At 44.6% G+C, this 26811-nt stretch overlaps 1 pseudogene; it reads left to right on the top strand.

Moving 5' to 3' along the window:
• Positions 1-23510: 23510 nt before the first annotated feature.
• Positions 23511-25341, top strand: LOC146642981 (uncharacterized; annotated as a pseudogene).
• The last annotated feature ends 1470 nt before the right edge of the window (positions 25342-26811 follow it).

Genomic DNA, 26811 nt, shown 5'->3' with positions numbered 1-26811 from the left:
TTACAATAACTCGTACTGCGTGCTAGCTAGCATGATGGAGTTTCTATACAACTGGGTGGGTGCTATGATGTTAGTGATGTTGAACTTCATTTTATTCATAAGGTTAGTTAGTAGAGTTGCCAACCGTCCCGTAAAAAACAGAATCATCTCGTATTCAGAGAAAATATTACGCGTTTCGTATTGAGGTGAAAAGGAACAGTTTGTCCCGGACTTCAGCTACAATGGAAAAGACACAAAGCTGGATTTATTCTGCACAGCTGCCTCTTCTTCTCTCATCCTCTCACCCTCCCTCTCCTGTTTCTACTTCAATCATGAAACTGATCAATGATCAGCTGATCGTCTCTCTTGTTTGTTTACCCAAAGTTTTGCCAGGGGGCCATGTCGGGCATTAACAGGGACAGGGGGGCACAAGGAAATACTTTTCTTTCTATCATTTAAAATATCTAGCTTTTAAAAAATAATTATCTGAATCTTACAACAAACGATTGATAGATTGATGCATATATACCATCAGAACAGTGAACATCACTGTCTCAACAGTGTTTATTTTCATTCAAAGGCTTTATGATTTTTCCTATAATGGTGGGCCGGTCTCTAGTCAAAATGCCCGGGCCGATTTTTTGTCCCAGTCCAGCCCTGTATGCAGCTCATCTGCAGTCTGGTTGTCAGGTTTCAGTTAACGGACTCAGGCGCAGACCGGGACTCCTTACAGGATTTACAGATTTTATTTACACAACGACACCAGGTGATGCTATTTACAAAGTGCTGGAGGGAGGGGAGGGGGGTCTAGGGTTCCGGGGTATGTGAGGGAAAAGACGGGAATCTGACGTCCTCCAAAGGCTCTCTCTCTTCACTCCCCACACTGGGGAAACACCATCCACTCACTCGTCCACGGGATGACAGGCAGGCAGGGAAAGGTCCGGGATAGATCTGTACACAGAGATTATAGTTAGAGGCGAACAGACGGAACGAACTCACAGATCCTTATTTACAATCTACTGAGCGACTGACGCTGATAACTCAACGATCCAGCGACGAGTGACACAGTGCTGCTGTCTTAAATCGGCCTTGTGATCATCCCGATAGGCAGCAGGTGCGTGGGCCAGGGGCGGGAGCCCATAATGAGCATCGCCCCGGCAGGGGGGAGAGAGAGAGAGAGAGAGAGAGAGAGAGAGCACATGTTGCCTAATACAGAATCAGCTGGTGAGGCACAGGGACCATGACAGTACCCCCCCCTCAATGGGAGCCCCCCGGCGACCCACCAGGCTTATCCGGATGCAGACGATGGAACGCCCGCAGCATGCGCCGGTCCAGGATGGCCGCCCGAGGGACCCAGGACCGTTCCTCCAAGCCATAGCCCTCCCAATCCACCAGGTACTGGAAGCCACGCCCCCGCCGCCGAGAATCCATGATACGGGTGATCGAGTAAGCCGGCAGACCGTCCACGAGCCGGGGGGGAGGAGGGGGCCTGGAAGGCGGGCACAGAGGACTGGACCGGAGGGGTTTAACCTGAGACACATGGAAGACATCGTGTATCTTCATGTTGCGAGGCAGCTCGAGCTTAACAGACACAGGGTTAACCAAAGCAGAGATCTCGAACGGGCCGATATAGGCAGGAGAGAGCTTCCTGGATTCCGCCCGGATGGGAACGAAGCGTGTGGAAAGCCATACCTTCTGCCCAACAGTATAGGCGGGAGCAGAGGACCGGCGGCGGTCAGCGAAGCGTTTGTTGCGGTCCTTGGTGCGTAACAACGCAGCCCGGGTGGCCTTCCACACCCGACGACACCTACGCAGATGCGCCCGGACTGATGGCACAGAGTGTTCGCCTTCGATGGAGGGAAAAAGAGGTGGCTGGAACCCCAGAGAAGCTTCGAAAGGCGACCGGCCCGTGGCGGAGGAGGTCATGCTGTTGTGGGCGTACTCGATCCAGGGCAGTTCCTCGCTCCAGACGGCCTGGTTGGAAGAGACGACGCAGCGCAGGGCCGCCTCCAACTCCTGGTTCGCCCGTTCGGACTGGCCATTGCTCTGCGGATGATAACCAGAGGAGAGACTGACCTTAGATCCCAACGAGGTGCAGAACTCCCTCCACACACGGGACGTGAATTGAGGACCCCGGTCAGACACGATGTCATCTGGAATGCCGTGCAGGCGAAAGACATGGGTGGTGAGCAGGCGAGCAGTCTCCAATGCTGTAGGCAGCTTGGGCAGAGCAACAAAGTGAGCTGCCTTAGAAAAGCGGTCAATGATCGTGAGTATGACCGTATTACCTGCAGATGGCGGGAGGCCGGTCACAAAATCCAGAGAAACATGGGACCATGGTCTGGTGGGCGTGGGTAAGGGATGAAGCGGACCCGAGGGTGGCTGGTTTGGGGTCTTGTTTCGAGCGCAGGTTGTACACGCGGAGACGTATTCTTTGGCGTCCCGGCTCAGGGTGGGCCACCAAAAGTAGCGCTGCAGGAAAGTAATTGTGCGGTGTATTCCTGGGTGACAGGAGAAACGGGCTGTGTGTGCCCACTGTAATACCTGAGACCTGACAGGTCGGGGAACGAACAGGCGCCCCGCAGGGCCGCCTCCTGGATCCGGTTCGGCTCTCTGAGCCTCGCGAATGGCCGACTCGATTTCCCAGGAGACAGCCCCCACCACACAGGTGGCCGGGAGGATGGGAGCAGGGTCCGCCAGGTCCTCGGAGGTGGAGAACTGTCGAGACAGGGCGTCCGGCTTGACATTGCGGGATCCTGGCCTGTAAGTGATTGAAAAGTGGAACTGCGTAAAAAATAGAGCCCACCTTGCTTGTCTGGCGTTAAGCCTCTTTGCGGTTTGCAGATATGCCAGATTCCTATGGTCTGTCCAAACGATGAACGGTTGGGCAGTGCCCTCCAGCCAGTGCCTCCACTCCTCCAAGGCGAGCTTGATGGCAAGAAGTTCCCGATCGCCAACGTCGTAGTTGCGTTCTGCGGGGGTGAGACGACGGGAGAAAAAGGCACACGGGTGAAGCTTACCATCCCTCTGTTGCGAGAGGACCGCTCCTACTCCCGTGTCGGATGCGTCCACCTCCACCACAAACTGCAGGGTTAGGTCGGGCTGGACCAGAATGGGTGCTGAGGCGAATCGCTCTTTCAGCTCCAGGAAGGCTGATTGGGCAGCATCGTTCCACTGGAAAGGAACCTTGGGAGAGGTCAATTGCGTTAAAGGCAGAGCTACCTTGCTATAGTCCCGGATGAACCTCCTATAGAAGTTAGCGAAGCCGAGGAACCGCTGCAGCTGCCGTCGGTTGGGGGGTTCAGGCCACTCCACCACGGCTTTCACCTTAGCTGGGTCAGGACGTAGGTCTCCCTGCTCAATAACGTAGCCTAAGAAGGCAACTGTGGACACGTGGAAGACACATTTCTCACCTTTTACGAACAACCGATTTTCCAGCAGGCGTTGCAGGACCTGTCTGACGTGGGCCTCATGCTCTGATAGAGATTTGGAGAAGATCAGGATGTCGTCGAGGTAGACGAAGATGAACCTGTTGATGAAATCCCTCAAAACATCATTAACGAGTGCTTGAAAAACTGCAGGAGCATTAGAGAGGCCAAACGGCATAACCAAGTATTCAAAGTGTCCAAGGTGAGTATTGAAGGCGGTCTTCCACTCGTCGCCCTCTCGGATCCGAACTAAGTGATATGCGCTCCTCAAGTCCAATTTGCTGAAAACTGTCGCCCCCTGGAGCAGCTCAAAAGCAGAGGTCAGAAGTGGGAGTGGATATTTGTTTTTGATGGTTATGTTATTTAATCCACGGTAGTCGATGCACGGGCGGAGAGACTTGTCTTTTTTCTCGACGAAGAAAAACCCTGCTGCTACGGGCGATGAGGATGCGCGGATCAAGCCGGCAGCGAGGGACTCTGAGATGTATGACTCCATAGCCTCTCGCTCCGGTAGAGAGATGCTGTAGAGACGGCTAGTAGGCAATGGCCCGCCAGGGAGTAAGTCGATAGCGCAATCGTACGGTCGGTGAGGAGGCAACGACTGGGCCCGGTCCTTGCGAAACACTTCGGCGAGATCATGATAAACAGGGGGCACTCCGGACAAATCGGAGAGCGCGGTCGACTTGGCGAGGGAGGCTGGTGTGTGAGGCGGTGAGGCGGATTTAAGACAGGTCATATGGCACTCCTCTCCCCACCCCGTAATGCGTCCCGTAAGCCAATTAATGCACGGGTTGTGTTGACGAAGCCAGGGGTGCCCGAGAACGAGCGGCGTCCGGGTGGCCTTAAACACAAAAAAACATATTTCCTCAGTATGGTTGCCAGACAGAGTAAGAATAACGGGCTCAGTGACATGAGTAATGTCAGGTAGGCGCTGGCCGGACAAAGCAGTGACATGCAAAGTGTGGGGAAGAGGTTCCTGCCCTAGCTGAAGGCGGTCTGCTAACTCAGAATCAATAAAATTCTGTTCCGCCCCTGAATCTATCAAAACGGAGAGAACATGACCTTTGGTGTTGACCGTGAGCTTGGCAGACAACATTAACCGTGGAGGAGATTTGTCTTGGCTGAGACCACCCACCAGCACTCCTACCGTCACTGGTGGGCGCGCCCTTTTGCTCGAGATGGGCAAGAGGCAACCACATGTCCCTTGTGGCCGCAATAGAGGCACTCACCGGCAGAGATACGGCGCTGGCGTTCCGCGGCGGAGAGATGCGAGCCTCCAATCTGCATGGGTTGCTCTCCTCCGTCTGCGCTCTCTGCCTCTGGGCTCCGAGGTGGAGCCAGCCCTCCACTGCCCCATGGCCTCCTGGGAATTGTAGTGCCGCGGCAGACGACGAGCTCGCAGCCGGTCATCAACCTTAATACATAAAGCCATTAACTCGGTAAGAGAGTCTGGGAGATCTCGCATAATGAGTTCATCTTTCACCTCTTCACGAACATTATTGAGCAGTGCACTCCGTAAGGCCTCCGGTCCCCAGCCTGTCTCTTCAGCCAAAATCCAAAAATCAATAGAATAGTCAGACATGCTCCGCTTCCCTTGTTTGTAGTTCAGCAGACGAAGCGCGGCGACTTCAGCGCCTGAGCCTTTATTGAACACAGTCTGGAATTTAGACAGGAAATCAGCATAGGCAATCCCGGGATCCGAGCTAAGCACGACCTGAGCCCACTTTAAAGCCCGGTCCCGCAGCAACTGGACAAAAAAGGTTATTTTGGCACCGTCGTTATTATGGAAGCGCCGCTGCTCACGGAACACAAGAGTACATTGAGCCAGAAAACCAGCACACTTGTCCGACTCACCCGTAAAAGGTTCCGGCGTGGGCAGGGGTCCGTCCGAGGGTGGCAGAGGTGCCGGAGGTGCGCTCGCAGCGGCAGGCGGAGGCTCCTGGGGGGCGGGAGCCGCCGGCCGGGGATCACTCTCCAGAGGTGTTAAGCGAGCGACCGCCTGCGTAAGCGCCGCCATTTCGTGGTGGAGCCGCTCGAGCATTTGCTCATGTCGAGCCAGAGCAGCTCCCTGAGCGATGAGTGCCTGAGCGACAGGGTCCTGAGCGGCTGGGTCCCGACCTGCTGAGTCCATGATGGCTGGATTGTTCTGTCAGGTTTCAGTTAACGGACTCAGGCGCAGACCGGGACTCCTTACAGGATTTACAGATTTTATTTACACAACGACACCAGGTGATGCTATTTACAAAGTGCTGGAGGGAGGGGAGGGGGGTCCAGGGTTCCGGGGTATGTGAGGGAAAAGACGGGAATCTGACGTCCTCCAAAGGCTCTCTCTCTTCACTCCCCACACTGGGGAAACACCATCCACTCACTCGTCCACGGGATGACAGGCAGGCAGGGAAAGGTCCGGGATAGATCTGTACACAGAGATTATAGTTAGAGGCGAACAGATGGAACGAACTCACAGATCCTTATTTACAATCTACTGAGCGACTGACGCTGATAACTCAACGATCCAGCGACGAGTGACACAGTGCTGCTGTCTTAAATCGGCCTTGTGATCATCCCGATAGGCAGCAGGTGCGTGGGCCAGGGGCGGGAGCCCATAATGAGCATCGCCCCGGCAGGGGGGAGAGAGAGAGAGAGAGAGAGAGAGAGCACATGTTGCCTAATACAGAATCAGCTGGTGAGGCACAGGGACCATGACACTGGTGTTACCTGCATCTTCCTATTCAGAAGGCAGAATTTCCGAGTTCTGAGTGCAATCAAAGCACCACGACTGCAGTTTTTGTGTTGGATGTAAAAAGAGCACCTGACGCTGTGACGCAGGCTAGAATTATGGTGGCAGTCAACGACGGTCCAGGCGTGGGATTTCTCTCGTGGAAATATGCACATTATCTTTTCCTTTCCATTGGTAGGTGGCACAGTGCACATGTGGCAAGTAAGCAAGCTAGAAGACTGGCAATGCTGGGTATCCAGCTATGGAAGCAACACATTAACAAGAGAATTCTGAGAAAAACCAAAGTTACTTTCCCTAGTAACTAGTTACTTTGAATGTAACGAGTAACTTGAAGTCACTGAGTTACTTTTGATAGAAGTAACTAGTAATGTAACTAAGTTATTAATTTAAAGCAACTTACCCAACACTGCTCATGGCCATTGATCAGTGGTTGTTGATCAGTGGTTGTTGCTAACTCTCTTCCCTACTGTTTGTATTTGGTTGTAGGGGCTGGAGTGAGCCTCAGGCTCCTACAACCAAATACAAACAGTAGGGAAGAGAGTTATTTCAACCCACCACAACTTCCAAGCTAGCAAGAATTATCTATTCATGCTAGCATTAACAGTGCTCATAACACATATGTGGCACACACGTACTACACATTTACAGCATCTAGCAAAAACAGGCACAATGATGACAATAATTGAACTAAAAACACAATCAGGCTAAATATACATTATATGTGTGTTGTACAGTGTTGGAAAAGAAATGACACCAACCTCCCCCACAGCGGAATTATAGAAAAGGGGAGAGGCCAGAGGGGTACCCCGTAGTTATAGGCTTGCACCAAAGAAGAAGAAGAAGAATGAGGAGGGGCTCTATCTGATAATGAACATAACTACAAGCTTGAAGGTCCTAACAGTCAGGTATAACAGGAACGGTTTTGGTCTAGAACACATTTTGTGTAATTATAATTACACACAATAATTATTTAGATTTAGATTTAGATTTCTTCATACATTCTTATATAGTTCTATATTGTGTATTGTGTATTTTGTTGTACAGTTATTTTATTTTCAACTTTAATTTATATGTTTATCTTTATCTTATTCTTCCCAGTTAAATTTACCCTTCATTCTAATTTGTGTTGTACAGTTATTTAATTTTTAACCTTAATTTATATTCTATTCCTTCCTAGTTAAATTTACCCTTTTTAATTTTTCATATTTATTTCCTATCTTATTCATAGCCTTTTCCTTTTTTGTTTTCTTTAGGTCACGAGCAGTTGTCCAAGCATTTCACTACATATCGTACTGTGTATGACTGTGTACGTGACAAATAAAATTTGAATTTGAATTTGAATATAACAATATGTAATTTATGACCTGGTTACACTTGATCTTAGCCTCTAGTATCCTTCTCCACGGAGGGTACTGCTCTCTTTGGCTGTTCAACTTGTAGCCATGCATCTCTGCAGCACTGATCACTGCTGCTGTAGTGTAGCTCAGCTGATTAGTCTTGGTAATGGTGGTTGTAGATATCCTCCGTAGTGCTGCATTAACGTCATCTAGTAGAGCTTCTGAGGGTACTTCACGTAGTCTTGGTAACCGGCTACAGAGGATCCATGTTTCAAGTTTCGCCAGCTACTCGGTCTGGCCAGGATTTTGCCATATCCTTCAGGTCAGGTCGTCTTGCACTCAATGCGGACTTACGCAAAATCCTGTTCATGATCCAAATAGTGTTCACCCTACTTTACGAAAAACTGCACGTCAACAGGCAACTTAATTGCGGCCAGACAACAACACCAAGGCTGTACTAATCCTGAGTCCGTATCTCAGACTCAGGATTAGTACATATCTGTATCTGAATCTGTATCAGCACTAATGCATTTTTCTAATTCTTCTTCCTTTTTTGGACTGTGAGAGAAAGCTAGAGTAAATGGAGAGAACCCATGCAAACACTGAGAGAACATGCAAAGTCCACACAGAAATAAAAATAAAAGATTATATTAAAGATTACATTACATAAGATAAGATAAAGATTATATTGCTAAAATTAAATGGCATTTTAGCCAAAAGATTGTGACTAAAGGCCGTTACACACTAGACAGTGTTTTTCAAAAAAAGCTAAACGATATTTTGAATTTTTAGATTCCAACTTGCTGTTTAACATATATGCAAACCAAAAGCAAGTTTGTCCTCAGAAACTGCACTGTAAGTAAAATGAAGTCGGCATCAATCGATGCTGAGCTTCAGTAGAAAAAATTACATTTACATAACATGTAATTTGAAAGAAATTATTTTATGTTTCCATGGTGCTTGTAATTAAACAATGTGAGATCTGCATGAAATTCAACAACTTAAAACTAGTTCAATGTATTCTTGTTAAATGATGTGATACAATCGAGTAAGAGTGGTCAGTTGCCTGGACTCGTGATCTCACAAGACCACATAAGATTTCAAACCACAGGAAAATCCCCCGGGTTATAAGAGGCAGAAAGCATACATGCACCACATGGATGGATAGACTGACAGCTATGTCCTAAATACATTAAACTGGAGGGAAAAAAGATGAACATCACAAGTTTCATGTTAACCAGACTGACGTTTTTGAACACTCCAAAAAATTAACTTTGGCACTGTCATCTCATTGGAGGGCCACAGCTCATTTAAGTTTGACACCCTGTCCTAGGCGATAAGCTGACCCAGATGCAGCTGGATGCCTCTCTCGTGTCCTGGATTGTTGTTTACCTGACAGAAAGACCACTATATGTGCGTCTTCGACTTTGTGTATTCGACAAGGTGATCGGCAACACAGGGGCACCACAAGGGATCATCCTCTTTCCTGTTGATCCTCTACACCACGGACGTCAGCCACTGCACAGAGACCTCCATCTTCACACGTTTTCTGATGATTCTGCAGTGGTTGGATTATTGAAACTAAAAGTAATTTATTAACCACTCTTGTTTCATTAATGTATAACTTGCAATGCTCCATTATCAGCTGACACCCTAAGCTTTTGAGTCTAAACTTCCTCCTGGTCCAAAGCACTTGTTTCAACCAGGAACAGAAAGGCCGGATCACCTGCCCACATCTATGTTTGTACACATCAAACCAAGATTAATCTGTACCAGAAGACAGGATGTGTGTATGTGCTGCTATTGGACCTGGATCTTTAGTGTGTATTGAAGACGTGCCAGTGAATAGAAGGATGAATTACAAGTGTACAGAGATATAGTATTTGCTCAGATTCAGCCAAATGCTGCAAAAATGGTCAGACCACCTAACAGTCCAAATCAATAATGACCCAAAGCATACTGCAAAAGCAAACCATGAGTTTCTCGTGGCAACGACATGGTATGGTATCTCCAAATGAGTCAAATGAGTCACTTCAACTTCAATTTCATGTGGCTGACAAACAAGCAGCAACTGAAGGTGGCTGCTCTGAAGGCCCGGTTTGGTAGAAGGTCTTGCCTGTGGAAGGAAATCAAGATGCTATGACATTTTTACAGTGACAAGATTTCTAAAAACGCGAAGGAAAACTTGCACATAGTATTCTTTAAAAAATGCTTTGAGTTGAGGTTCTTCTTAGTTTCAACTGTTTCCACTAGCTGTGCCCTGCTGCTGACTCTCCCATTAAAATGACTAATCTCTAGAGTTGAGATTATAGATCTGGTCCTCCACAGGCTTCCTCTATTAGACCGATAGGTCTAATAATAGAGGGTCATCACAGTCACACGATAGCCAGGAAGTATTCTGTCACACTCACTGATCAAAAGGCCTGGTTTCACATGTGAGGGGAGACTGAACAAATTTGTGTAATTTCATCACATTCAGTGCTGTGCTAATAATGTCCACAACATTATTCAAATTGTAGTTTATTAATCTGCATCTGTGCATTACCAAAGTGTCTTCAGAGTGTTATCAGTGATGGACTGTGTGCGAGTCCATTTCCAGAAAACAACTCCCCCGCCCCACTCTGTCTGTTAGATAATAATACACTTAAAGTCACAGTTTGTCTGAGGAGAGAGAGAAGATGCTGCTCTCCTCTCACTGTAAAGGGAGAAACAACACACACACAATACTTACACTAGGAGAGTGGGTGTGTGGATGGGCTGGAGAGGGGGTGGGATGCAGAAGAATGATGGAAAGAAAGTGAAGGACAGAGGAGGTGAAAGTGACAGAGAGAAAGAGTCCTACAGTCTGCGAACAGTTTTTATACAATTAGAACTTACAGTAAGCCTTCATCAAAGAAACATACTGGAAATCTCATTTCTTTACATTTCATTTTTCAATTACTGCTTTCCAGAAAAATCCCCCCCCCCCCCCCCCTCCTCTCTGTCACAGAAAAATTCTATCTAACAGAGCTTGTTTTGCTTATTTCCACCTTTCTTCCAATTCTGTTTTCGTCCAATCACGGATCTAGCTAGCCTAAGATACCCCAACCTAGAGCAGTCATTTGCTAATGGCTCAGTCAAATTAGAGTAAAAATAAGACACCAACCTATGTGTGGCTACAAGAAACTGGTGTCTGTGGTTTCCCAGGAATTACATTGACTTTTTTTCTTCCTCTTTTTTTGCATCCAGTGACTGACTGCAGTAACTGCAGCAAGCCAAAGGTTAAGAGTGCAACACCAAAGGATAATCCTCTGGTATGGTGTAGACTTGTTTCCCCTTCAGATTCTGATTTAAAAGAGGTCGTCTCATGTCAGCCCCCTAACCAAGAAACTGCTGAGTTTGTAAATACTCACTGAATAGTTTTTGGACAATTTTAAGCAAGATGTTTTGATGTTTGACTTTTTTTACACTAACCAGGACATGTGCTGGAGAAATTTCTCTTCAGCAGTCTGCTGCTTTCACCGCTCTCATCAGACGATAACCAAGCCCTGGTCCAAGCTCCTCCTCAATCAGCAGACCAAGAACAACAAGAAGAAAGCAGGAGAAAGACCAGATGGCAGTATGAGTTGTTACTTTGTTGCAGTTGTTAAAGTTATAATAAAACTGTGTGTGCTTGTTTGAAAGTTTTAGACTCTTTGTAAGTTTCAGAACACTCCACATCATAGTGCAAAAGTCCTCTTTATTTCTATTTGAAAGAACCATTGCAGGGCCCAAAAACACACAGGGTGAGCACTGAGGCCTTGGACCTACTCATTCTCAAACATTGAGTTAAACGATCACGCAGGGATGAGTCCAGAATCAACGGTCAGCATCAGCAAACCTTTATACAATTTCATTAGTAAAAATGGTTTGCAGTAAATCACATTGCACATTGCTGGAGTAATACTGCACCTGGCACACTTGACATGAAGACAAACCTGAGTTTTAATAAAATGGCCCTTACATTGAGTCTCTTCGCAGTTCTAAGGTAACTCAACGGTTGCTTACAATATGACTTATGTAGGACCTTAACATTCCCCCTGTGTGCATAATATCAAATAATGAAAACAGCTGGTAGGAATGAGTTTTCTGAACGGTATGAGCCAGTAACAACAAGAGAACGTTTGATTTTATCAGCGAGGCCGTATTTTCTTGTCAAATTGATGTTGAAACTCTTGTTCAGAGATGCACTGTCTTTAGAAATGGATTCACTGAAGGATCCTTTCAGTCGAAAATGTCTAAAAACAGTAACAGCAATACCTTGACCAGCAAGTAACCAAAATCAGTTGAAAGGGGCGGGGATAGCTCAGTAGGTAGCGTGGTTGCGCCATGATCGGAAAGTCGGGGGTTTGAATCCACTGAACAGCTACCCTGAGGTACCTCTGAGCAAGGTACCATCCCTGCACACTGCTCCCTGGGCGCCAGATTTGCAGCTGCCCACTGAGTCAATGGGTTAAATGCAGAGAGAGTAATTTCCCCACGAGGATCAATGAAGTATACATAATTATTAATAAATCATTTTCCACAGCTGACTGGACTGTGGACCACTCCTGAACTTACTTTAGCTTTACAGAAGGGCTACAAAGTAGCTAGAATCACAGAGGTATGACACTTTGACAGAGTAATACTGTATTTACCAATATGTCCAGTTTTTTCTTCACAATAAACAAAATGCTTAGGCAGCATGCTTATATCAGGGACTACCATGCTAAAAAGGACTCAGATTCGACCCTCACAACATAAAAGTTAAGCCTGCTAAAAGACAGATGGACAAACTTTGTTTAAATTTTAATTTGGAGCAAATTTAGAAAGCAAAACAATCGTAAACAAAGCAAACAGGAAATTATATTATATTTTGACACAGAGTGTGTTGCATCTCAGCACAAAAGAAGAATTCCCAAACGGTTGATTCTGTTCATCTGTAGCGTTTTCAGTGGGAGCAACGTTTCATCACTGAACTAGAATTACAGAGGTATTTATGGGGCATTGACAGGCAAGCAGGATGTTGATGATTTCATAACAACATCATAGCAGTGGGCCTAAAAGCTATGGCTGTATGACTAAGGACTGGAAAAAGCCAAAAGCATCACACAAACACGTTGTCTGTGAGAGAGTCGACTTATTCTGATTACAGGATGTCAGTAAAGAAAACTGAGACGATACAAGCAAAGCATCAGACTGATTGCTAATAGACAGGATGGACGGAGGAACCTCTGCCTCTCCTCACTACAGTTTTACCCAGGGGTGTCAAACATATGGCCTGCGTGCCACATCCAGCCCGCAAGATAATCTTATGTGAATTATTAATGACTTGTCGGTATGTGGGAGTCGAAGCTTCAGCCCTGCTGAGCATCCATGCAGGTATGGGTGGGTCTTTATTTTTTTATGGCCATGTGGCAAATCACATGCAAATTTATGTGAAAGAAGAAAGAGGGGCAGACGTTCCAAGACAGCAAGTGTAGCAGGTACAGGTCAGGTACACAGAGAGACGGGAAATTGGATCCAAGCATGTCGGGAAAAGTGAAAAAGCTTTTTCCAATGATATTGGAGACACAGCTGAGTGCAGATTGTATAAAATTAGGAGCCGGATGAAGTGTTATCTGTTTTTATTTTCAGCAATCTTCCATTGTGGAGGACAAAGAGTTTCAAACGTGTCCAGGTCTTAAATCTCATGTTTGTTCTCCCTACTAGTAGTAAATGCATAAAATAAGGCTTTATAAACTACACAACTTTGACACGGCTCAGTGTCTAAGTGCGTCTCAGAGGCTTGAAGCCATTTATAATTCTTTACCTGATTGATCTGCTGCTCACCCCAAACAAGCACAAGCTGAAATTTTGGACTTTTTTTATAGGACTGGATTCCTTTAATAGTAGGCAGCTATCTGTGAACTAGTTGTAGTAAGCAACAGTACATGTATCTCTTATTGATATAATTTTAGTTTGTGGGAATGAGTTAAAAAGTTAAAGAGTAATGAAAATGTAGGACATTAGCAAAACATTGCTTGATTTGCAAACCAATTAAGTTACTCAGTACAAAGCAAGTACTGGGTTCATAGTGTAATAGATTACAGACTGGGAGGAGACACAAAGAGGGCCATCAGGAAAAGCTTCTGGTGGAAACATCTGCCAAATCAAACATGCAGAGTCACCCGCCCTTGTGAGTACGGGAGCCTCCATAAGAAGCTACCAAAAATCAGAATAGTTCTTGTAAGTCATTATGACTTTGTCCTGTCCAGCAGTGCAGCAATAAAGTTGTTGTCTGAAGGCCAAAAAATGCCAACAGATAGAAGTTTTCGACTTTAACTGTATTTGATAAAATCCTCCCTTATAGTTATTCATACAACACAAAGTAACCCCAGTGCCCCCAGTGGTAGGGGGGTGAGAGGGAGAACATCTAGTTTTACAGATGTTATTTTAATACAGACATATGGGGCATCCACAGAAATGTCTCAGCTAAAGGTTCACGTCAGCGTTTCAACACCAAACAATTAAAGAGCAGGTAAACAGAGCAGGCAAAAAGATGTAACCACAACAAAGCACGGCTTGCTCGTCAGACGGCGTGTACACGGATACGGCTGTCGGGTGCTGAAAGCCGCCGTCTCACAGGTTCTGAGTCACTCCAGCCAAAACACTGAACCAGCAGCAAAAGAAGATGTTTGGAAAACATTTGTTAGGATGCCTGGGTCGTTGACCCAGGGTTTTTGAGTTTATTATATTATTTATACTTTCTAGTCTTTGGTTTCTTTGAGTTCTGTCTTATGGTTTATGTCTCTGTCTTCTCTAGTTGCTCTGTCTCCCCTATCACCTGTATCCCCTTGTCTAGTTCACGTCTCTGTGTATCCTTAGTTCCTATATCCCCGTGTTCAGTCAGTGTTTGTGTCTGCCCTGGTCCCACGTCTCTGTTCCCTCTGTGGTGCCTGCCTGTGAGTCTGTGTTATGTTTCCTGTTTTACTTTGAAAGTCCATGTCTGATGTTAATGTGTCTGGTTTTGCTTCCCCTTGTCTCGTTAGGCCTGATTTGCCCCAGCTGTGTTTCCCTCCTGTTACTCATTCCCTGATTGCTCCTTCTGTGTATTTAAGCCCTGTGTTTCTCTGTGTCCGTGTCGCGATCTACTGTTTATTTTGCTGTGTGTTTTGTCAATCCGCCGGTTTAAGTTTATTTAGATTTTTTCCAGTTATGTTATGTTTGAGTTCAGCATTAAAGCTATTTCAATTTACGTTTGTCTCTGGAGTCTGCACCTTGGGTCCTATCCCTGTCCGCACACAGCCCTCACCTAACAACATTGTCGTGAATTTCGTCTTACTTCCACCACAGCTCTCAGTGTGCTTTGAAACCCAACAAAAATCCCAGTTTTACCAGTCTACTGTACAGCGTTGTCCGCTGCTGGGTTGTTTTTTTTCCCCATCAAAATGAACAGTGACAAGAAAACCCAGTTTCTGTTACTCAATACTGAAGAAATTCAAACTTTCCCAAATTCCAAAATGCTTAGCTATGTCTCTAACAAAACCTGTACCTCTGTGACAGTTTTTCACTTTTTACTATAAATGTTTCTTTATTTTTACGACTACAGTTTTGGGCAATGAGCTACCAGAAGGTTTTCCTTGCTTTTAATTATTACAATTTCATCCAAAGAGTCGTGCTGACATTTCTTTGTCACACCAGCTTTCTTTCATTCATGTAGTAGGCCTATGTCACTTCTTTACACGGACTGTCCTCTAAATCTGGTTGGGCCACACTTAGGAGAAACAATTGCAATCAAGCTGGAAATACTCTAAGGTGATAAAACCACCTGCCTTTTTTTAAAAATCTATTCTGCAGAGAAAAAAAATCAACTTCCACTCCCAGGTGATTCAGATCCATGAAGAATCCACTGCAAAAGTTTTGCAGTGGATTCAACTCCTTCTGTGGGCATTTCATCAGGTGCAGGTTTTTTTCTCCACTCAAAGATGCTTCATCGTTTGGCACGATGAACCAGGTACAAGGATACGAGATCTCTGTCAAAGCCACCTCCAACGGTCCCTCTATGTCCACACTAGCGTTTTCAGTCGTTTTCACAGAGTTGTGCGTCCACATTGAAACAGCCCAAAACGCTTACATTCCAGTCCTGCGCAAAAGCGAGTGAGAATTAAAGAATTTGAAGAAAATCTATCTGGAGCATGTACAAACTGATATTAATCTTTTTTAGGGCTGTCAAAATTGAGAGCAATCAAAACAACTGCTGTATATACACTCGCTATCTTTGTTTAATTGGTCACATGACTGCATCACATGACTACAATACGTCATCGTTTTAGAAAGTCTGCGTTTTTGTGTGTCCGCACTGTGACAGCTGCGTTTTGAAATGTATGCTTTTACGAGAGCGTTTTCAAAACGCTGCGTTTTTCTTTGGGGAAAGCGCCATCTCAGTGTGGACGGGAGGCCAAAACGGAGAGAAAACGATGCGTTTTCAAATGAAAACGCATTATTGTGGACGTAGCCTAAGTAGATTTTCCACCTCACAGGGAGGGTGGCATGTCAGCTGGATGCACCGCCTCCGTAAGTGGTAGCTGGACTTGCAGGGGTCTAGCTCTGTGAAGATGGGGTTGCCAGACTGTCACAGCAATCGGAGGTCTCTTCAACAGGGGCTGCCATGCTCGCTTGATAATCTGAGGATGTGTAAAGGGGGGGCGGGGGGGGGGGTTAGGGGTGATAAGGGGCACTCCTCTGGTTAACCACTGAGCTTTTTTAACCATTAAATTCTGATTATATCTAAACTGTTATCTAAATTTTTAACCACTCCTGTGCAGGAATACCGAGTGCTGCGTAAAACACACGACCTTCTGAGCTGCAGAAATCCTCATCCACACCTACACTGCCCTTGGTGTCTGGCAACAGGCACTACTCTAGAGCAGCACTTGGTGCTTCCCACAGGTTACAGGTAATAACTTTTTAAACAGGGGTTACAGGCAGTTGTTCTTCTATTACATCTACATGATAAGTCAGTGTCGGCTGCTCTCTGCTCTGTCCTTGTTGATGCGTCTCTCACGGCTGGTGTTTTTCTTGGGGGTGACAATCAGAGTCAGTATGTCCTAATCAGAAACCATCAAAGTGAGTCTGGCTGTGAGTGTTTTTCCATAAGAGCAGATTATTCAGCAGTTTGAATTTCAAGTAAGTTTTACATAGCTCCGTGGACCTCCATGTGTTCAGCGATTAGACGGACAATAGGGTGCTGCACACAAGCTGTAAACACTTTTATTACGAGACACAGAAACAGAATGTTAATATGACTGGTTAAAAATTGGGGGAAGGCTGTTGTTTAAACTTGGTCCCCATGATTGTGGAGTGGGTCCATCCCTCGGGTCATCTCACGCCTTCTGGACATCTCCCTTTAATAAGACCTCCAGTTCACTAGGGCAACCATCGCTTGCATCTCAGCCCTGTAGAAAGAGATGGGGGGGGCTCCCCCTAACACCATGATTTATAGACATGTTTCCCTGTAGTGGTATCAGTGTACCAGTCTACTCCAAGCACGAATGTGGTAGTTTTCACCATTGGACTGTGTGGTATAGATGTGGCATTCTCAACACCGTATTCTACAATACCTATTTGTGCAATAAAAGATAAGACGTAAATGTGGGATTAGATAAAATGTAAGTGTATAATTGGATAAAATATAAATGTGAGGTACACATGTATTAAAGATAAAAAAATTAATTCTAACACAGTCCAAAAATGTACCCAGGTTTTATTTGGTAGAGTTCACCAGCTCTTAAATTAAATAAAAACATAACTCCCCCAGAATTTACTGGCCATTGTTGTTCTAGGATTTTTTCAGCAGGCTTCTGGACTCTGCAGACATACATTAGATGCCTCTTTGTGCATTGCAGGCTCCCTGTAACTGTTATCTGGACAAGCAGCGAAGGGTTGCAGGATCTCTTGGCCATATTGGTTGAAAAATCATTTGTCTTTTTTTTTAGCTGATTTCTCAGTTACATTTTTAGGCTATTTTTATCATTTTTTTTCTGCATATTTATTGATTTGTCTAAATATACATATCTCCCAATTTTGGGGGACTCAAAAGAAACTGGACAAACTAACATAATTTTAAATAAGGAGTGTTTTTAATACTTGGATGAAACTCATTTGAGGTCAATGATCATTTCAAGTCTAAAGCCAGAGTCATCACCAAATGCTGTATTTCCTTCCACTGACTTGCTTTATTGTAGCTACATTCAGTTCCTGCTCTGTGCTTTGAGTTTTGTCTTCAGTAACTGACAAGAATTGTCATGTACTGTGAGCAGGAGGCAGGAATGGTGGACCAAAGGGTGCAGACTTCAGGAGGCGAAAAGTGCACTCAAACAGCTTTGTTGCTGGAAACCAAAATAACTAAAATGAACATAATATAAACTATGCAGGAACGCTGATGGACAGAACACAGTCTATAATGAGGGACGATACAAGGACAAGTAGGGGAAGACAGACTAAATGCAAGAGGTGAACAGGAACAAGAGGAAAGAGCTGGGAGACACGGCTGACACTGATTACACGCAAAACAGAATACACTGACATAAGACAGACCTTCAAAGTAAAACAGGAAACTCAACACACATGCAGAGAGACTGAGAACTGACTGAACAGGGACAGAGGGAGTACAGAACCATAACCTCACAACTAGCAAATCTTTAACAGAAGACATAACCAGAATAAACAAGAACGTAACATAATATTAACAAACACAAAACACTGAGTCAGACTCAGGACCATGACAAGAATGTCAGCCCTGTCAGGGCAGGAAGCCAGACAGGAAGGACTCAAAATGCGGACACAGGCAGAGGCTGAGTGACTTTGCCAAAGAATACATTTATTAGCAATCACAGAACAGATAACTGTGAAACGTGGCAATACGTCAGTGAAAGGTCCTGTGGTACAGTTCAGGCAGGGTGTCTGGATACGTGGTGCTGGGTTCTGAACCAGAGGGGACAGGTGTGAGATGGGTCTTAGTAGGAGGACGAGAGAACAGGAGGTAATGAGTCTCTGCCTTACTTGTAAGCAGGGTTGGTCAAGTTACTTGAAAAAAGTAATCAGTAATTAATTACTGATTACTTCCCCCAAAAAGTAATCCCGTTACCTTACTGATTACTTATTTTCAAAAGTAATTAATTACTTAGTTACTTAGTTACTTTTTAAAAACACGATTTACAACCTGATCAGGTGATAAAACGATAGATCTTTCAGCCCAATTCTACTTTTTCTGCATAATCCATCATACAAAATGTAATCAAATGGAAAATTCTCTTTTTAAAACTTGTTTTATTAGTTTTAATCTTTTAACTTTATGCATCAAGCAAACATTTAATTATATGCAACATTCTCTGACTGGAAGAAATTAGTTTAACGTTTAAACCTATTTCCTGCACATTCCAGCACATAAAATAAAATATTTTTTGTGTTTACACTCAGTCTTTCAAATAGATGCAAGTAAAACACAGCAGAAAATAAATAAAGTCAAAGACTCAGCGGTCCTGTTGCTCTATTTTCACCTGTAAAGCAGGAGTGAGGTAGGCGGAGGTTTACCCTGGTGCAGGTGTGCCGCGGTCAGTGGAAGAATCCGCTAGTTTCTCTGTGAGTTTCCCATTACGTCGTAGCTACTCGGTGCTTGTTGGAAGTTTAGGGGTTTTTTCGCTGTAAAAAGAAGTTTTCTTCCCACGCACAGCGGACGCTAATGTTTTTGTCACTTTTTATGGAATCAAACTCAAAGTAAGGTCAGTACTTCCACGCTTTAAACGCTGCATGCTCATACTCTCTCCCACACTCGATATGTGATCCATTGTTGATCTGCACACAGCTGTTGTCACGAATGTCGCACTCGCTTACGTCACTGTCATGAGACATTCTCGCAAAAAATCACGGTTTTAGTAACGCAGTAACGCAGCGTTCCTACGGGAAAGTAACTGTAATCTAATTACCGTTTTTGCAATAGTAATCCCTTACTTTACTCGTTACTTGAAAAAAGTAATCGGATTACAGTAACGCGTTACTGCCCGTCTCTGCTTGTAAGCAGGACGGAGGTAACGTGGGGGGAAAACTGCCGATGGGTTCCAAGTGAGTGTCTGTATGGCTAGGATCCAGCGTTCCAGGAGGTTCAGGGTACAGAGGGGACGGCAGGAGGGCAGGCAGGTGGAGCAGTAACCAGTATGGCGAGTGACCAGCAGAGAACAGGTAGGTGACACACTGCACAGATGAGTAATTGTCCGAGAGATACTATGACACAGGAGAAGAGACTTAGCACAACGAGAGTCAACTACAAATAAACACAACTTGATGCTCGACATTAACTACGATTTGCAGACGTGCTGGCAATGACTCGTTGAGTCTTAAATACTGCCAGATGAATTATCAACAAGGGTGGAGGCTCCACCCGCGGGAGGTGACCTGACGCTGTCAGAGCACAGAACACAGCCGCTCACCCTGACCATGACAAAAATATTGCTAACACGCCTGATCTCAAACAGAGCATTATTTGGTAGTTGTTCCCACAAACATAGCTAAACCTCAGTATGCTTCAGTAGGCCCTTAATAGATTTTAATGACAACAGGGAAGGAATCAGGGCAAAGAGTGGTTGTTGAATTCATCCAAATATATACATGTTAACCAGTGTAAATCTTTATTGAAGTCCTCACTTACTACTAGCATCCCATGGCATGACAGCACATAATATTGTTTTCATTCATCAGGTATTCACAGATAAACATCTCCAGGCTGACAGAAACAAAACCCACCTTAAGTTTTTGTATGAAGTGTATTTGCCAGCCATGATGACATATATCTGCTTAATTATTGTTAAAGATTTGTCGCTTTTGATGCTGTTTCAGAGGCGTTTCTAATATGTCAGAATCAGAAAGGGTTTTATTGCCAAATGTTGAGCAGGTTTACAACATTAGGAAATTGCTGCGGTGCTTCAGTGCAAACATACTGTCATAAATTACGCTTAAATAGACATGAAAATAAAAATAAGAATAAGAATTAAAAGTGTTAAGTAGATATATATATATATATATATATATATATATATATATATATATATATATATATATATATATATATATATATATATACACACATGATATATACATGAGTGCAGGTGGTGATCAGTGCCAAACATGGAATGATGCAGTGAACACAGCGTAGGGTCATGTGTTAGTGGTGGGAACAGTCGTACGTTTATTGTTCATGTGTCCAACAGCAGAGGGGAAGAAACTGTTCTTATGGCGAGAGGTTCTGGTGCGAATGGACCGGAGCCTCCTGCCTGAGGGGAGCAGGTCAAACAGACTGTGTCCAGGGTGAGAAGGAATAGCATCCTATAGAGTCACATACAGAATCACCTGTTGGTGACTACAGAAATGCAGCAGTGTCCACAGACTGTTTGAGGTCATTCACATTTAGGCAAAATATACTAAACCATGAGCTGAAACAGAAGCCCTAATTCAAAATGAGCTCATTTAACCTCCACTTTTTGTCTAATATGACAACTGTTTGTCAGGAAGCAGGTGTAGCTTTGTGACCAGTAACTTTACAGATATTACATGCTATTTAAGGGAAAGGGCTCCATGGGGACGAGCAGAACTGATTGCTGTATGATTATATCAGTTTCTTCTGGAGGGAAACATGAGGAGAAATCTTTAAGAGACAGAGAGGGTCCACGTAGATCTCCAGGGCCACTTCTCAACCATTTCTGGACGGCCTGTAATATATTATGCTCTGCTCAGAGTCCTGCACATCTTGGTTATTCAGCCCATCCCTGGTGATCTGGTATTACAATCTGTGTGTGGATGTGGGGGGAGGGGGGCGCCTTTATATTTCCATCAGACTATTTCAATGAGCGTCTGTATTGGAAACATTAGAGAAGCTAATTTTAGTGTGTGTTGTTACACTTACCAAGAACAGAGACAAACCATGCTATCAGGTTTGACTCTTAAACACAAAAGTTTAAATATGCCATGCCAAGGCTTATAATTTCGACTGTAGCAGCCAATTCTGTAAACGTTTGACTTGAACAAAAATTTACTGCACATTAACTCACATAAACTAACACATATCATTCTCAAACGGACGAGTGGGAGGGAACGGTGGGTGGGTCTTCTTACAGCCTTGTATCCTGTGGCCTGCCCAGGATGAGGGGAGTGGAGCTGGTGGTTCGGGAGCCGGACTGTCTGTGTCCTGGGGTTGGAGCCGGCCCTTGGGGCCACCGTTCCCTGCATAGCGGAGCTTGGATCGACGTGGATGGGCATATGTCTGTATTTGTTGTGTGAATTGGACTATAAGGGTGTGCGTCTGTATTTTTGGACCTCTGGACTAAAAGCCTCCACCTGCAGACTCTGTGATGGGACGCAGACTTCAATGGACATATTAAACAATGTAAGATTGCTTTCTTGCACAATATCTCTAAAATTAGAAATATCCTGTCTCAGAGTGACACTGAAAACTTAGTTCATGCAGCTAACTACATCTAGGCTGGACTACTGTAAGAGTCCTAAAAACTCCCTGAAAACCCTTCAGTTAATCCAAACTCAGTTAATCCGTTAAATTCAGTTAATCCCATGACCTTTGTCGACGCGTCTGTGCCCCTCCGTGTTCCTCCTGTGCTCCTCCCTAAACTCCTTGGTTCCACATTTCCATGGTTTCCAAGGTATAACAGCAGGTAACGCTTGCCCCTGAGCATCAGCATATGTTTTGTGGAACCCGCCTGGCTCTCGGGGGTCCACAGAGACGTCATGCTCTGTCTCACTGCTGAAGGTGCCAGAGGATGAACGTGGTCATACATTTCTGTGGTTGGAGAAGCTCTGTTTCTGCAGGTCTGACTGGAGGTGGTTGCCATGGTAATGGGTAAAGTGGTGTCTCCAAATAAGGAGATGTCCAGAAATTTGCAGAAGAAGAAACGTGAGCCGACATCAGACCCAAGGCCACCCTAAACTGTTTCGACCAGTCATGTTCATGTTTATCACACATAATAAAAAGCATTTTGTCTCTGAGCCAGAGAGAGGATGTCCATGGCACCATGTAAAACTATTTAAAATTCTACAGTTTTAATAATAAATTGTTAAAACTTATAATTGGAGTCTTCCAATTTGCCCCCATTTCTGCATCTCTTTGCTTTGGTCATGTGCACTGTGAGGTACTGTCTCATTACTTTTGTATTCTTTGGCTGAATCTGACCGGAGGGCTTGATTGGCAGTGAAGCATTACAGTTTTTCTGAATCCCATTGTAAAAACTAATCTGTCAACTATGAAAATTCTTTCATCAAATCAATCCCACAGTTGCCAAAATCTTAAACACTATTCATCTGGTTAGGACACCAGTTGCAAATCTGAATCTCCCATTTACCAAAACTCTAAACACATTCTCAAACACACAATGCATTTAGCAGTGTGGTGCACTTGTATCCAGAATGGTGTACACAGGCCACAGAATTTAAACACAACTAACAGACTTCATTTTTAACACACTACCACTAAAAATTGAAAACACATGTTGCAACCTTTTCTTCTGCTTTTTGCTAGATTGAAGTGCATTGTAAAAGATTTCAGAATGTTTGTACACAAAATACACAAATATACCAAATATATTTTACAGTATTTTTCTCACAAAAACAATGTACACAGTGTTCATCCCAACCAACACGAAGTTCGATATACCGTGGTCTACATATACAGACGACAGAAGAATTAGCTGAATACAGTTACAGCAAAAACAAAACAAAAAAACCTAAATAACAATTATGCTGCATCCTTTCTTCTGATGCTGTCTGGCCACAGCACCACATCACAAGCAATGTTTTCCCAGGCCGATCAGCAGGTCAAATATCGCTTAGCATTGCGAATCCAGCCATGAATAGCATCAACTGCTATATCTCGTCATGCATCTTCCATAGCTTGGAGGAGCTATGGAAGGATTTCGGACACTTTCCATCTCCAGGCAGAAAAAAGTCCCTCAATACAGTTTTTCTCAAATGTTAAAACACAAAAGCCAATCCTGTAACCCAAATGACCAGTAGTCTAAACACATTTACTAAATGTAGCCACCATATTCCAGTACCATAAACACATGTCACATGAAGACACAATTCACAAAACACAACCCTCTGTACTCATAAATCTAAACACATTTTTCCTTGCTAAAACACATGTTGCAAAACAACTCTGCTCATATTCTCAAATGAAAGCCCATGTGATGCAAAATGCTTGCCACAGTCACCAATCTTTGAACACAGGGAACACACCTGGCGTCAGTCATTACACACAACGACTCAAAATTGAAGACACCTGTTGCTAATGATGTGACCCCACCTATAAAAGCATAGTTTGGTGAAGATGCCAAACAATCACAATGGATGAAGGCATTCGAGCGTGCGGAAGGAGAAGAGCTGCAGGCCAAAGAGGAAGAGGGGTTGAGATCAGAGGAGGAAGAGGTGAATGCCTAAGAAGAAGAGGAGTTCGGAGTAGAGGAGGAAGAGAAGGTCCAGGTGGGAGAAGAAGACAACCTCGCACCATCATAACAGATGATATGCGAGCAAGAGTAATTGATCATGTCATTGTCCATGGCATGACAATGGCTGAAGCGGGACGAAGAGTACATCCAAACCTGAGTAGGTTCACCGTGGCCACCATTATCAAGGCATTTAGACAACACAACAGGTATAGTACGCTATTGCTTTCTTTGTCACACTACAGTTTTACAGGCCTGTGAAAGTGGTCTGTTACTTTACATGTAGTTTTACATATAAATCAGTCAATTGACAACACATGTTTCTTTCTTTAGAGCTGAAAGAATGCCACATAGAGGTGGGAGGGTTGCCATATTCACAGCGGCACAAGAAACCCTCATTGCAGATATGGTCCGTGAGAACAACTGCATTAGACTCCGAGAGATCAGAGACAAAGTCATTGCAGATAATGTAAACTTTGAGAACATTGATGCTGTCAGCGTGTCCACAATAGACCCAGTTCTCCGGCGCCAACAGATGAGGATGAAACAGGTCTACAGGGTTCCCTTTGAGCGCAACTCTGCGCGACACATAGAACAACGTTACGAGAATGTGCAAGTACGTATACATCAATGTCCACAGTACAGTTAGTGGACATACTGTGTTGCTTAGTGGCCTACATTACTTCTGGACAATACTGTGCTACCTGATTGACCGTTCTGAACACCTGTACGCTTTTCCATGTTCACAGAGGATAATGCAGTTGGACGCGATGGCCAGACCCCATGAGTACCTCTTCCTGGATGAGGCTGGCTTCAACCTCCAGAAACTAAGGCGAAGAGGCCGTAACATCATTGGCCAAAGAGCCATCACTGAGGTTCCTGGCCAACGGGGGGGTAATATTACTCTTTGTGCAGCTATGGGTACGGAGGGGCTTGTCCACCGGCATGCTGTCCTTGGGTCTTACAACACCCAACGTCTCCTCACCTTCCTAGAGGAGCTAAAAGACATCCTCCTGGACCGTCAACAACACCATCCTAGGCTAGCACATCACATGTATGTGATCATTTGGGACAACGTCCGCTTCCACAAAACACACCAAATCAGAGAGTGGTTAACCACCAACAGTGACCACTTTTTAAACGTCTGTCTGCCACCCTACTCCCCTTTCCTGAACCCTATAGAGGAGTTCTTCTCATCATGGAGATGGAAGGTGTATGACAGACAGCCATACACACGAGAGAATCTCGTACGGGCAATGGAGCTGGCCTGTGCTGACATCCCAGTGGAGGCCTTCCAGGGATGGATTCGCCATTCCAGGGCGTTTTTCCCGCGGTGCCTAGCAAGGGACAATATAGCCTGTGATGTGGATGAGGTGATGTGGCCCAATGCAGCTCGGCGACATGATGCCGCACAGTGACTGTGTGTAATACTGTAAAAAGACCGTGTAGACAATAAAAAAAAGACTTCACACCCTGATCATGTTTCCGAGAGTACTGTTGTGTGCGATAGATTCTGTTTTTGCATTGAGTTGTGTTACAGTAGTGTACGTACATGCAGGATGTTTTTATAGATTTATAGTCTTCATGTGAAACTCACAAATCTAAATTCCTAATCCTCTGCAGGGTTCTATGACGATCCGTTACTGTACAGTTTATAAAAATATGCATTGGCAGTTATGAACCAAAGAACCTTCTCACAAATTGAGCATTGTGTTTTCAATTGTTTTGCTGTAGTGTGTAATGCTGTGTATAGTGTTTACAGTTTTGACAGCTTCGAGCTGCTCTCTTGGTGTGGGAGTTTGAGTTTTGCAGTGGGAAGGTGTGGTTGTGTTTATGTAGCTTTAGAGAAGGGTGTTGTGTTTGGACATTGGGGGACCTGGTGGTAACGTTTGTGACATGTGTTTTAGCATTTGAGAAAAACTGTAAGATTGAGGAATGGAGAATATGGAGGGATGTAAACAACTAAAAAGTGTGGGTGGGCAGTGAACTAGTCACGAACCAGAGCAGCCTGGTGGAAACTTACGTTGTCCCAAATGACAACATAGCTGAGCTGTTCTGGGTTATCTGTCTGATCTGGTGGAATGAGTGTGTTGTGTAGGATGTCCAGGAATGTGATCAGATGGGCAGTGTTGTAAGGGACAAGGGTAGCATGGTGATGAAATTCACCATGGTTGGAAAATGCTGCACACATGCTGCACACACTATGATGTTCCAACCACGCTTGCCAGGGACTTCAACAATGACACGCTGACCAATGGCATTCCTTCCCCGCCTTTGTCTTTTTGTGAGGTTGAAGCCAACATCATCAATGAAGATAAACTTGTGCTCAACTGCAGCCACCTCTAGCTTAAGGACTCTCTAAACACACATGATACGTAGAAGTGGTCCCTATTGTAAGGCATAATCAGAGTATGATTACTGTACAGTACAGTAATATGTATACTTTAATTTATACAGTTTTGACAGTATGCAACACTTGTGGGATTGTATGGGACTTATTTGCACAAAGTTGCGATTCTTTGACTCTTTCTGAGCAGTCTGGATGATGGATGCTATAGTGCACCTGCTCAAATTTGGCTGTACTCTTTGCTCAGCCTCCCTCATTGGTAGACCATGGTTGACCACATGGTCAGCCAAAGTGGCTTTGATCTCCTCAGAGATTACGTTCCTTCGCCTTCATCGTCCTCATCCTCACCATCCTCCTCTTACTCTCACTCCTCTCGCTCTGCCTCTGTTTCCAGTGTTGGCATCCATTGCTCCAAAACAGAAGAACTCTCCTGCTGCCCTTTTACAGTTTTTTCTGATTGCTTAAGCACATTTTTTGTAACTATTGGCTAATTTTGCAAAAC

Source organism: Rhamphochromis longiceps, linkage group LG23 (genome assembly GCF_057381845.1).
Source record: "Rhamphochromis longiceps isolate RC_006_pf linkage group LG23, R_longiceps_female_GT1.1, whole genome shotgun sequence".
Classification (NCBI taxonomy): domain Eukaryota; kingdom Metazoa; phylum Chordata; class Actinopteri; order Cichliformes; family Cichlidae; genus Rhamphochromis; species Rhamphochromis longiceps.
This window is presented reverse-complemented; position numbering and strand designations above follow the sequence as displayed.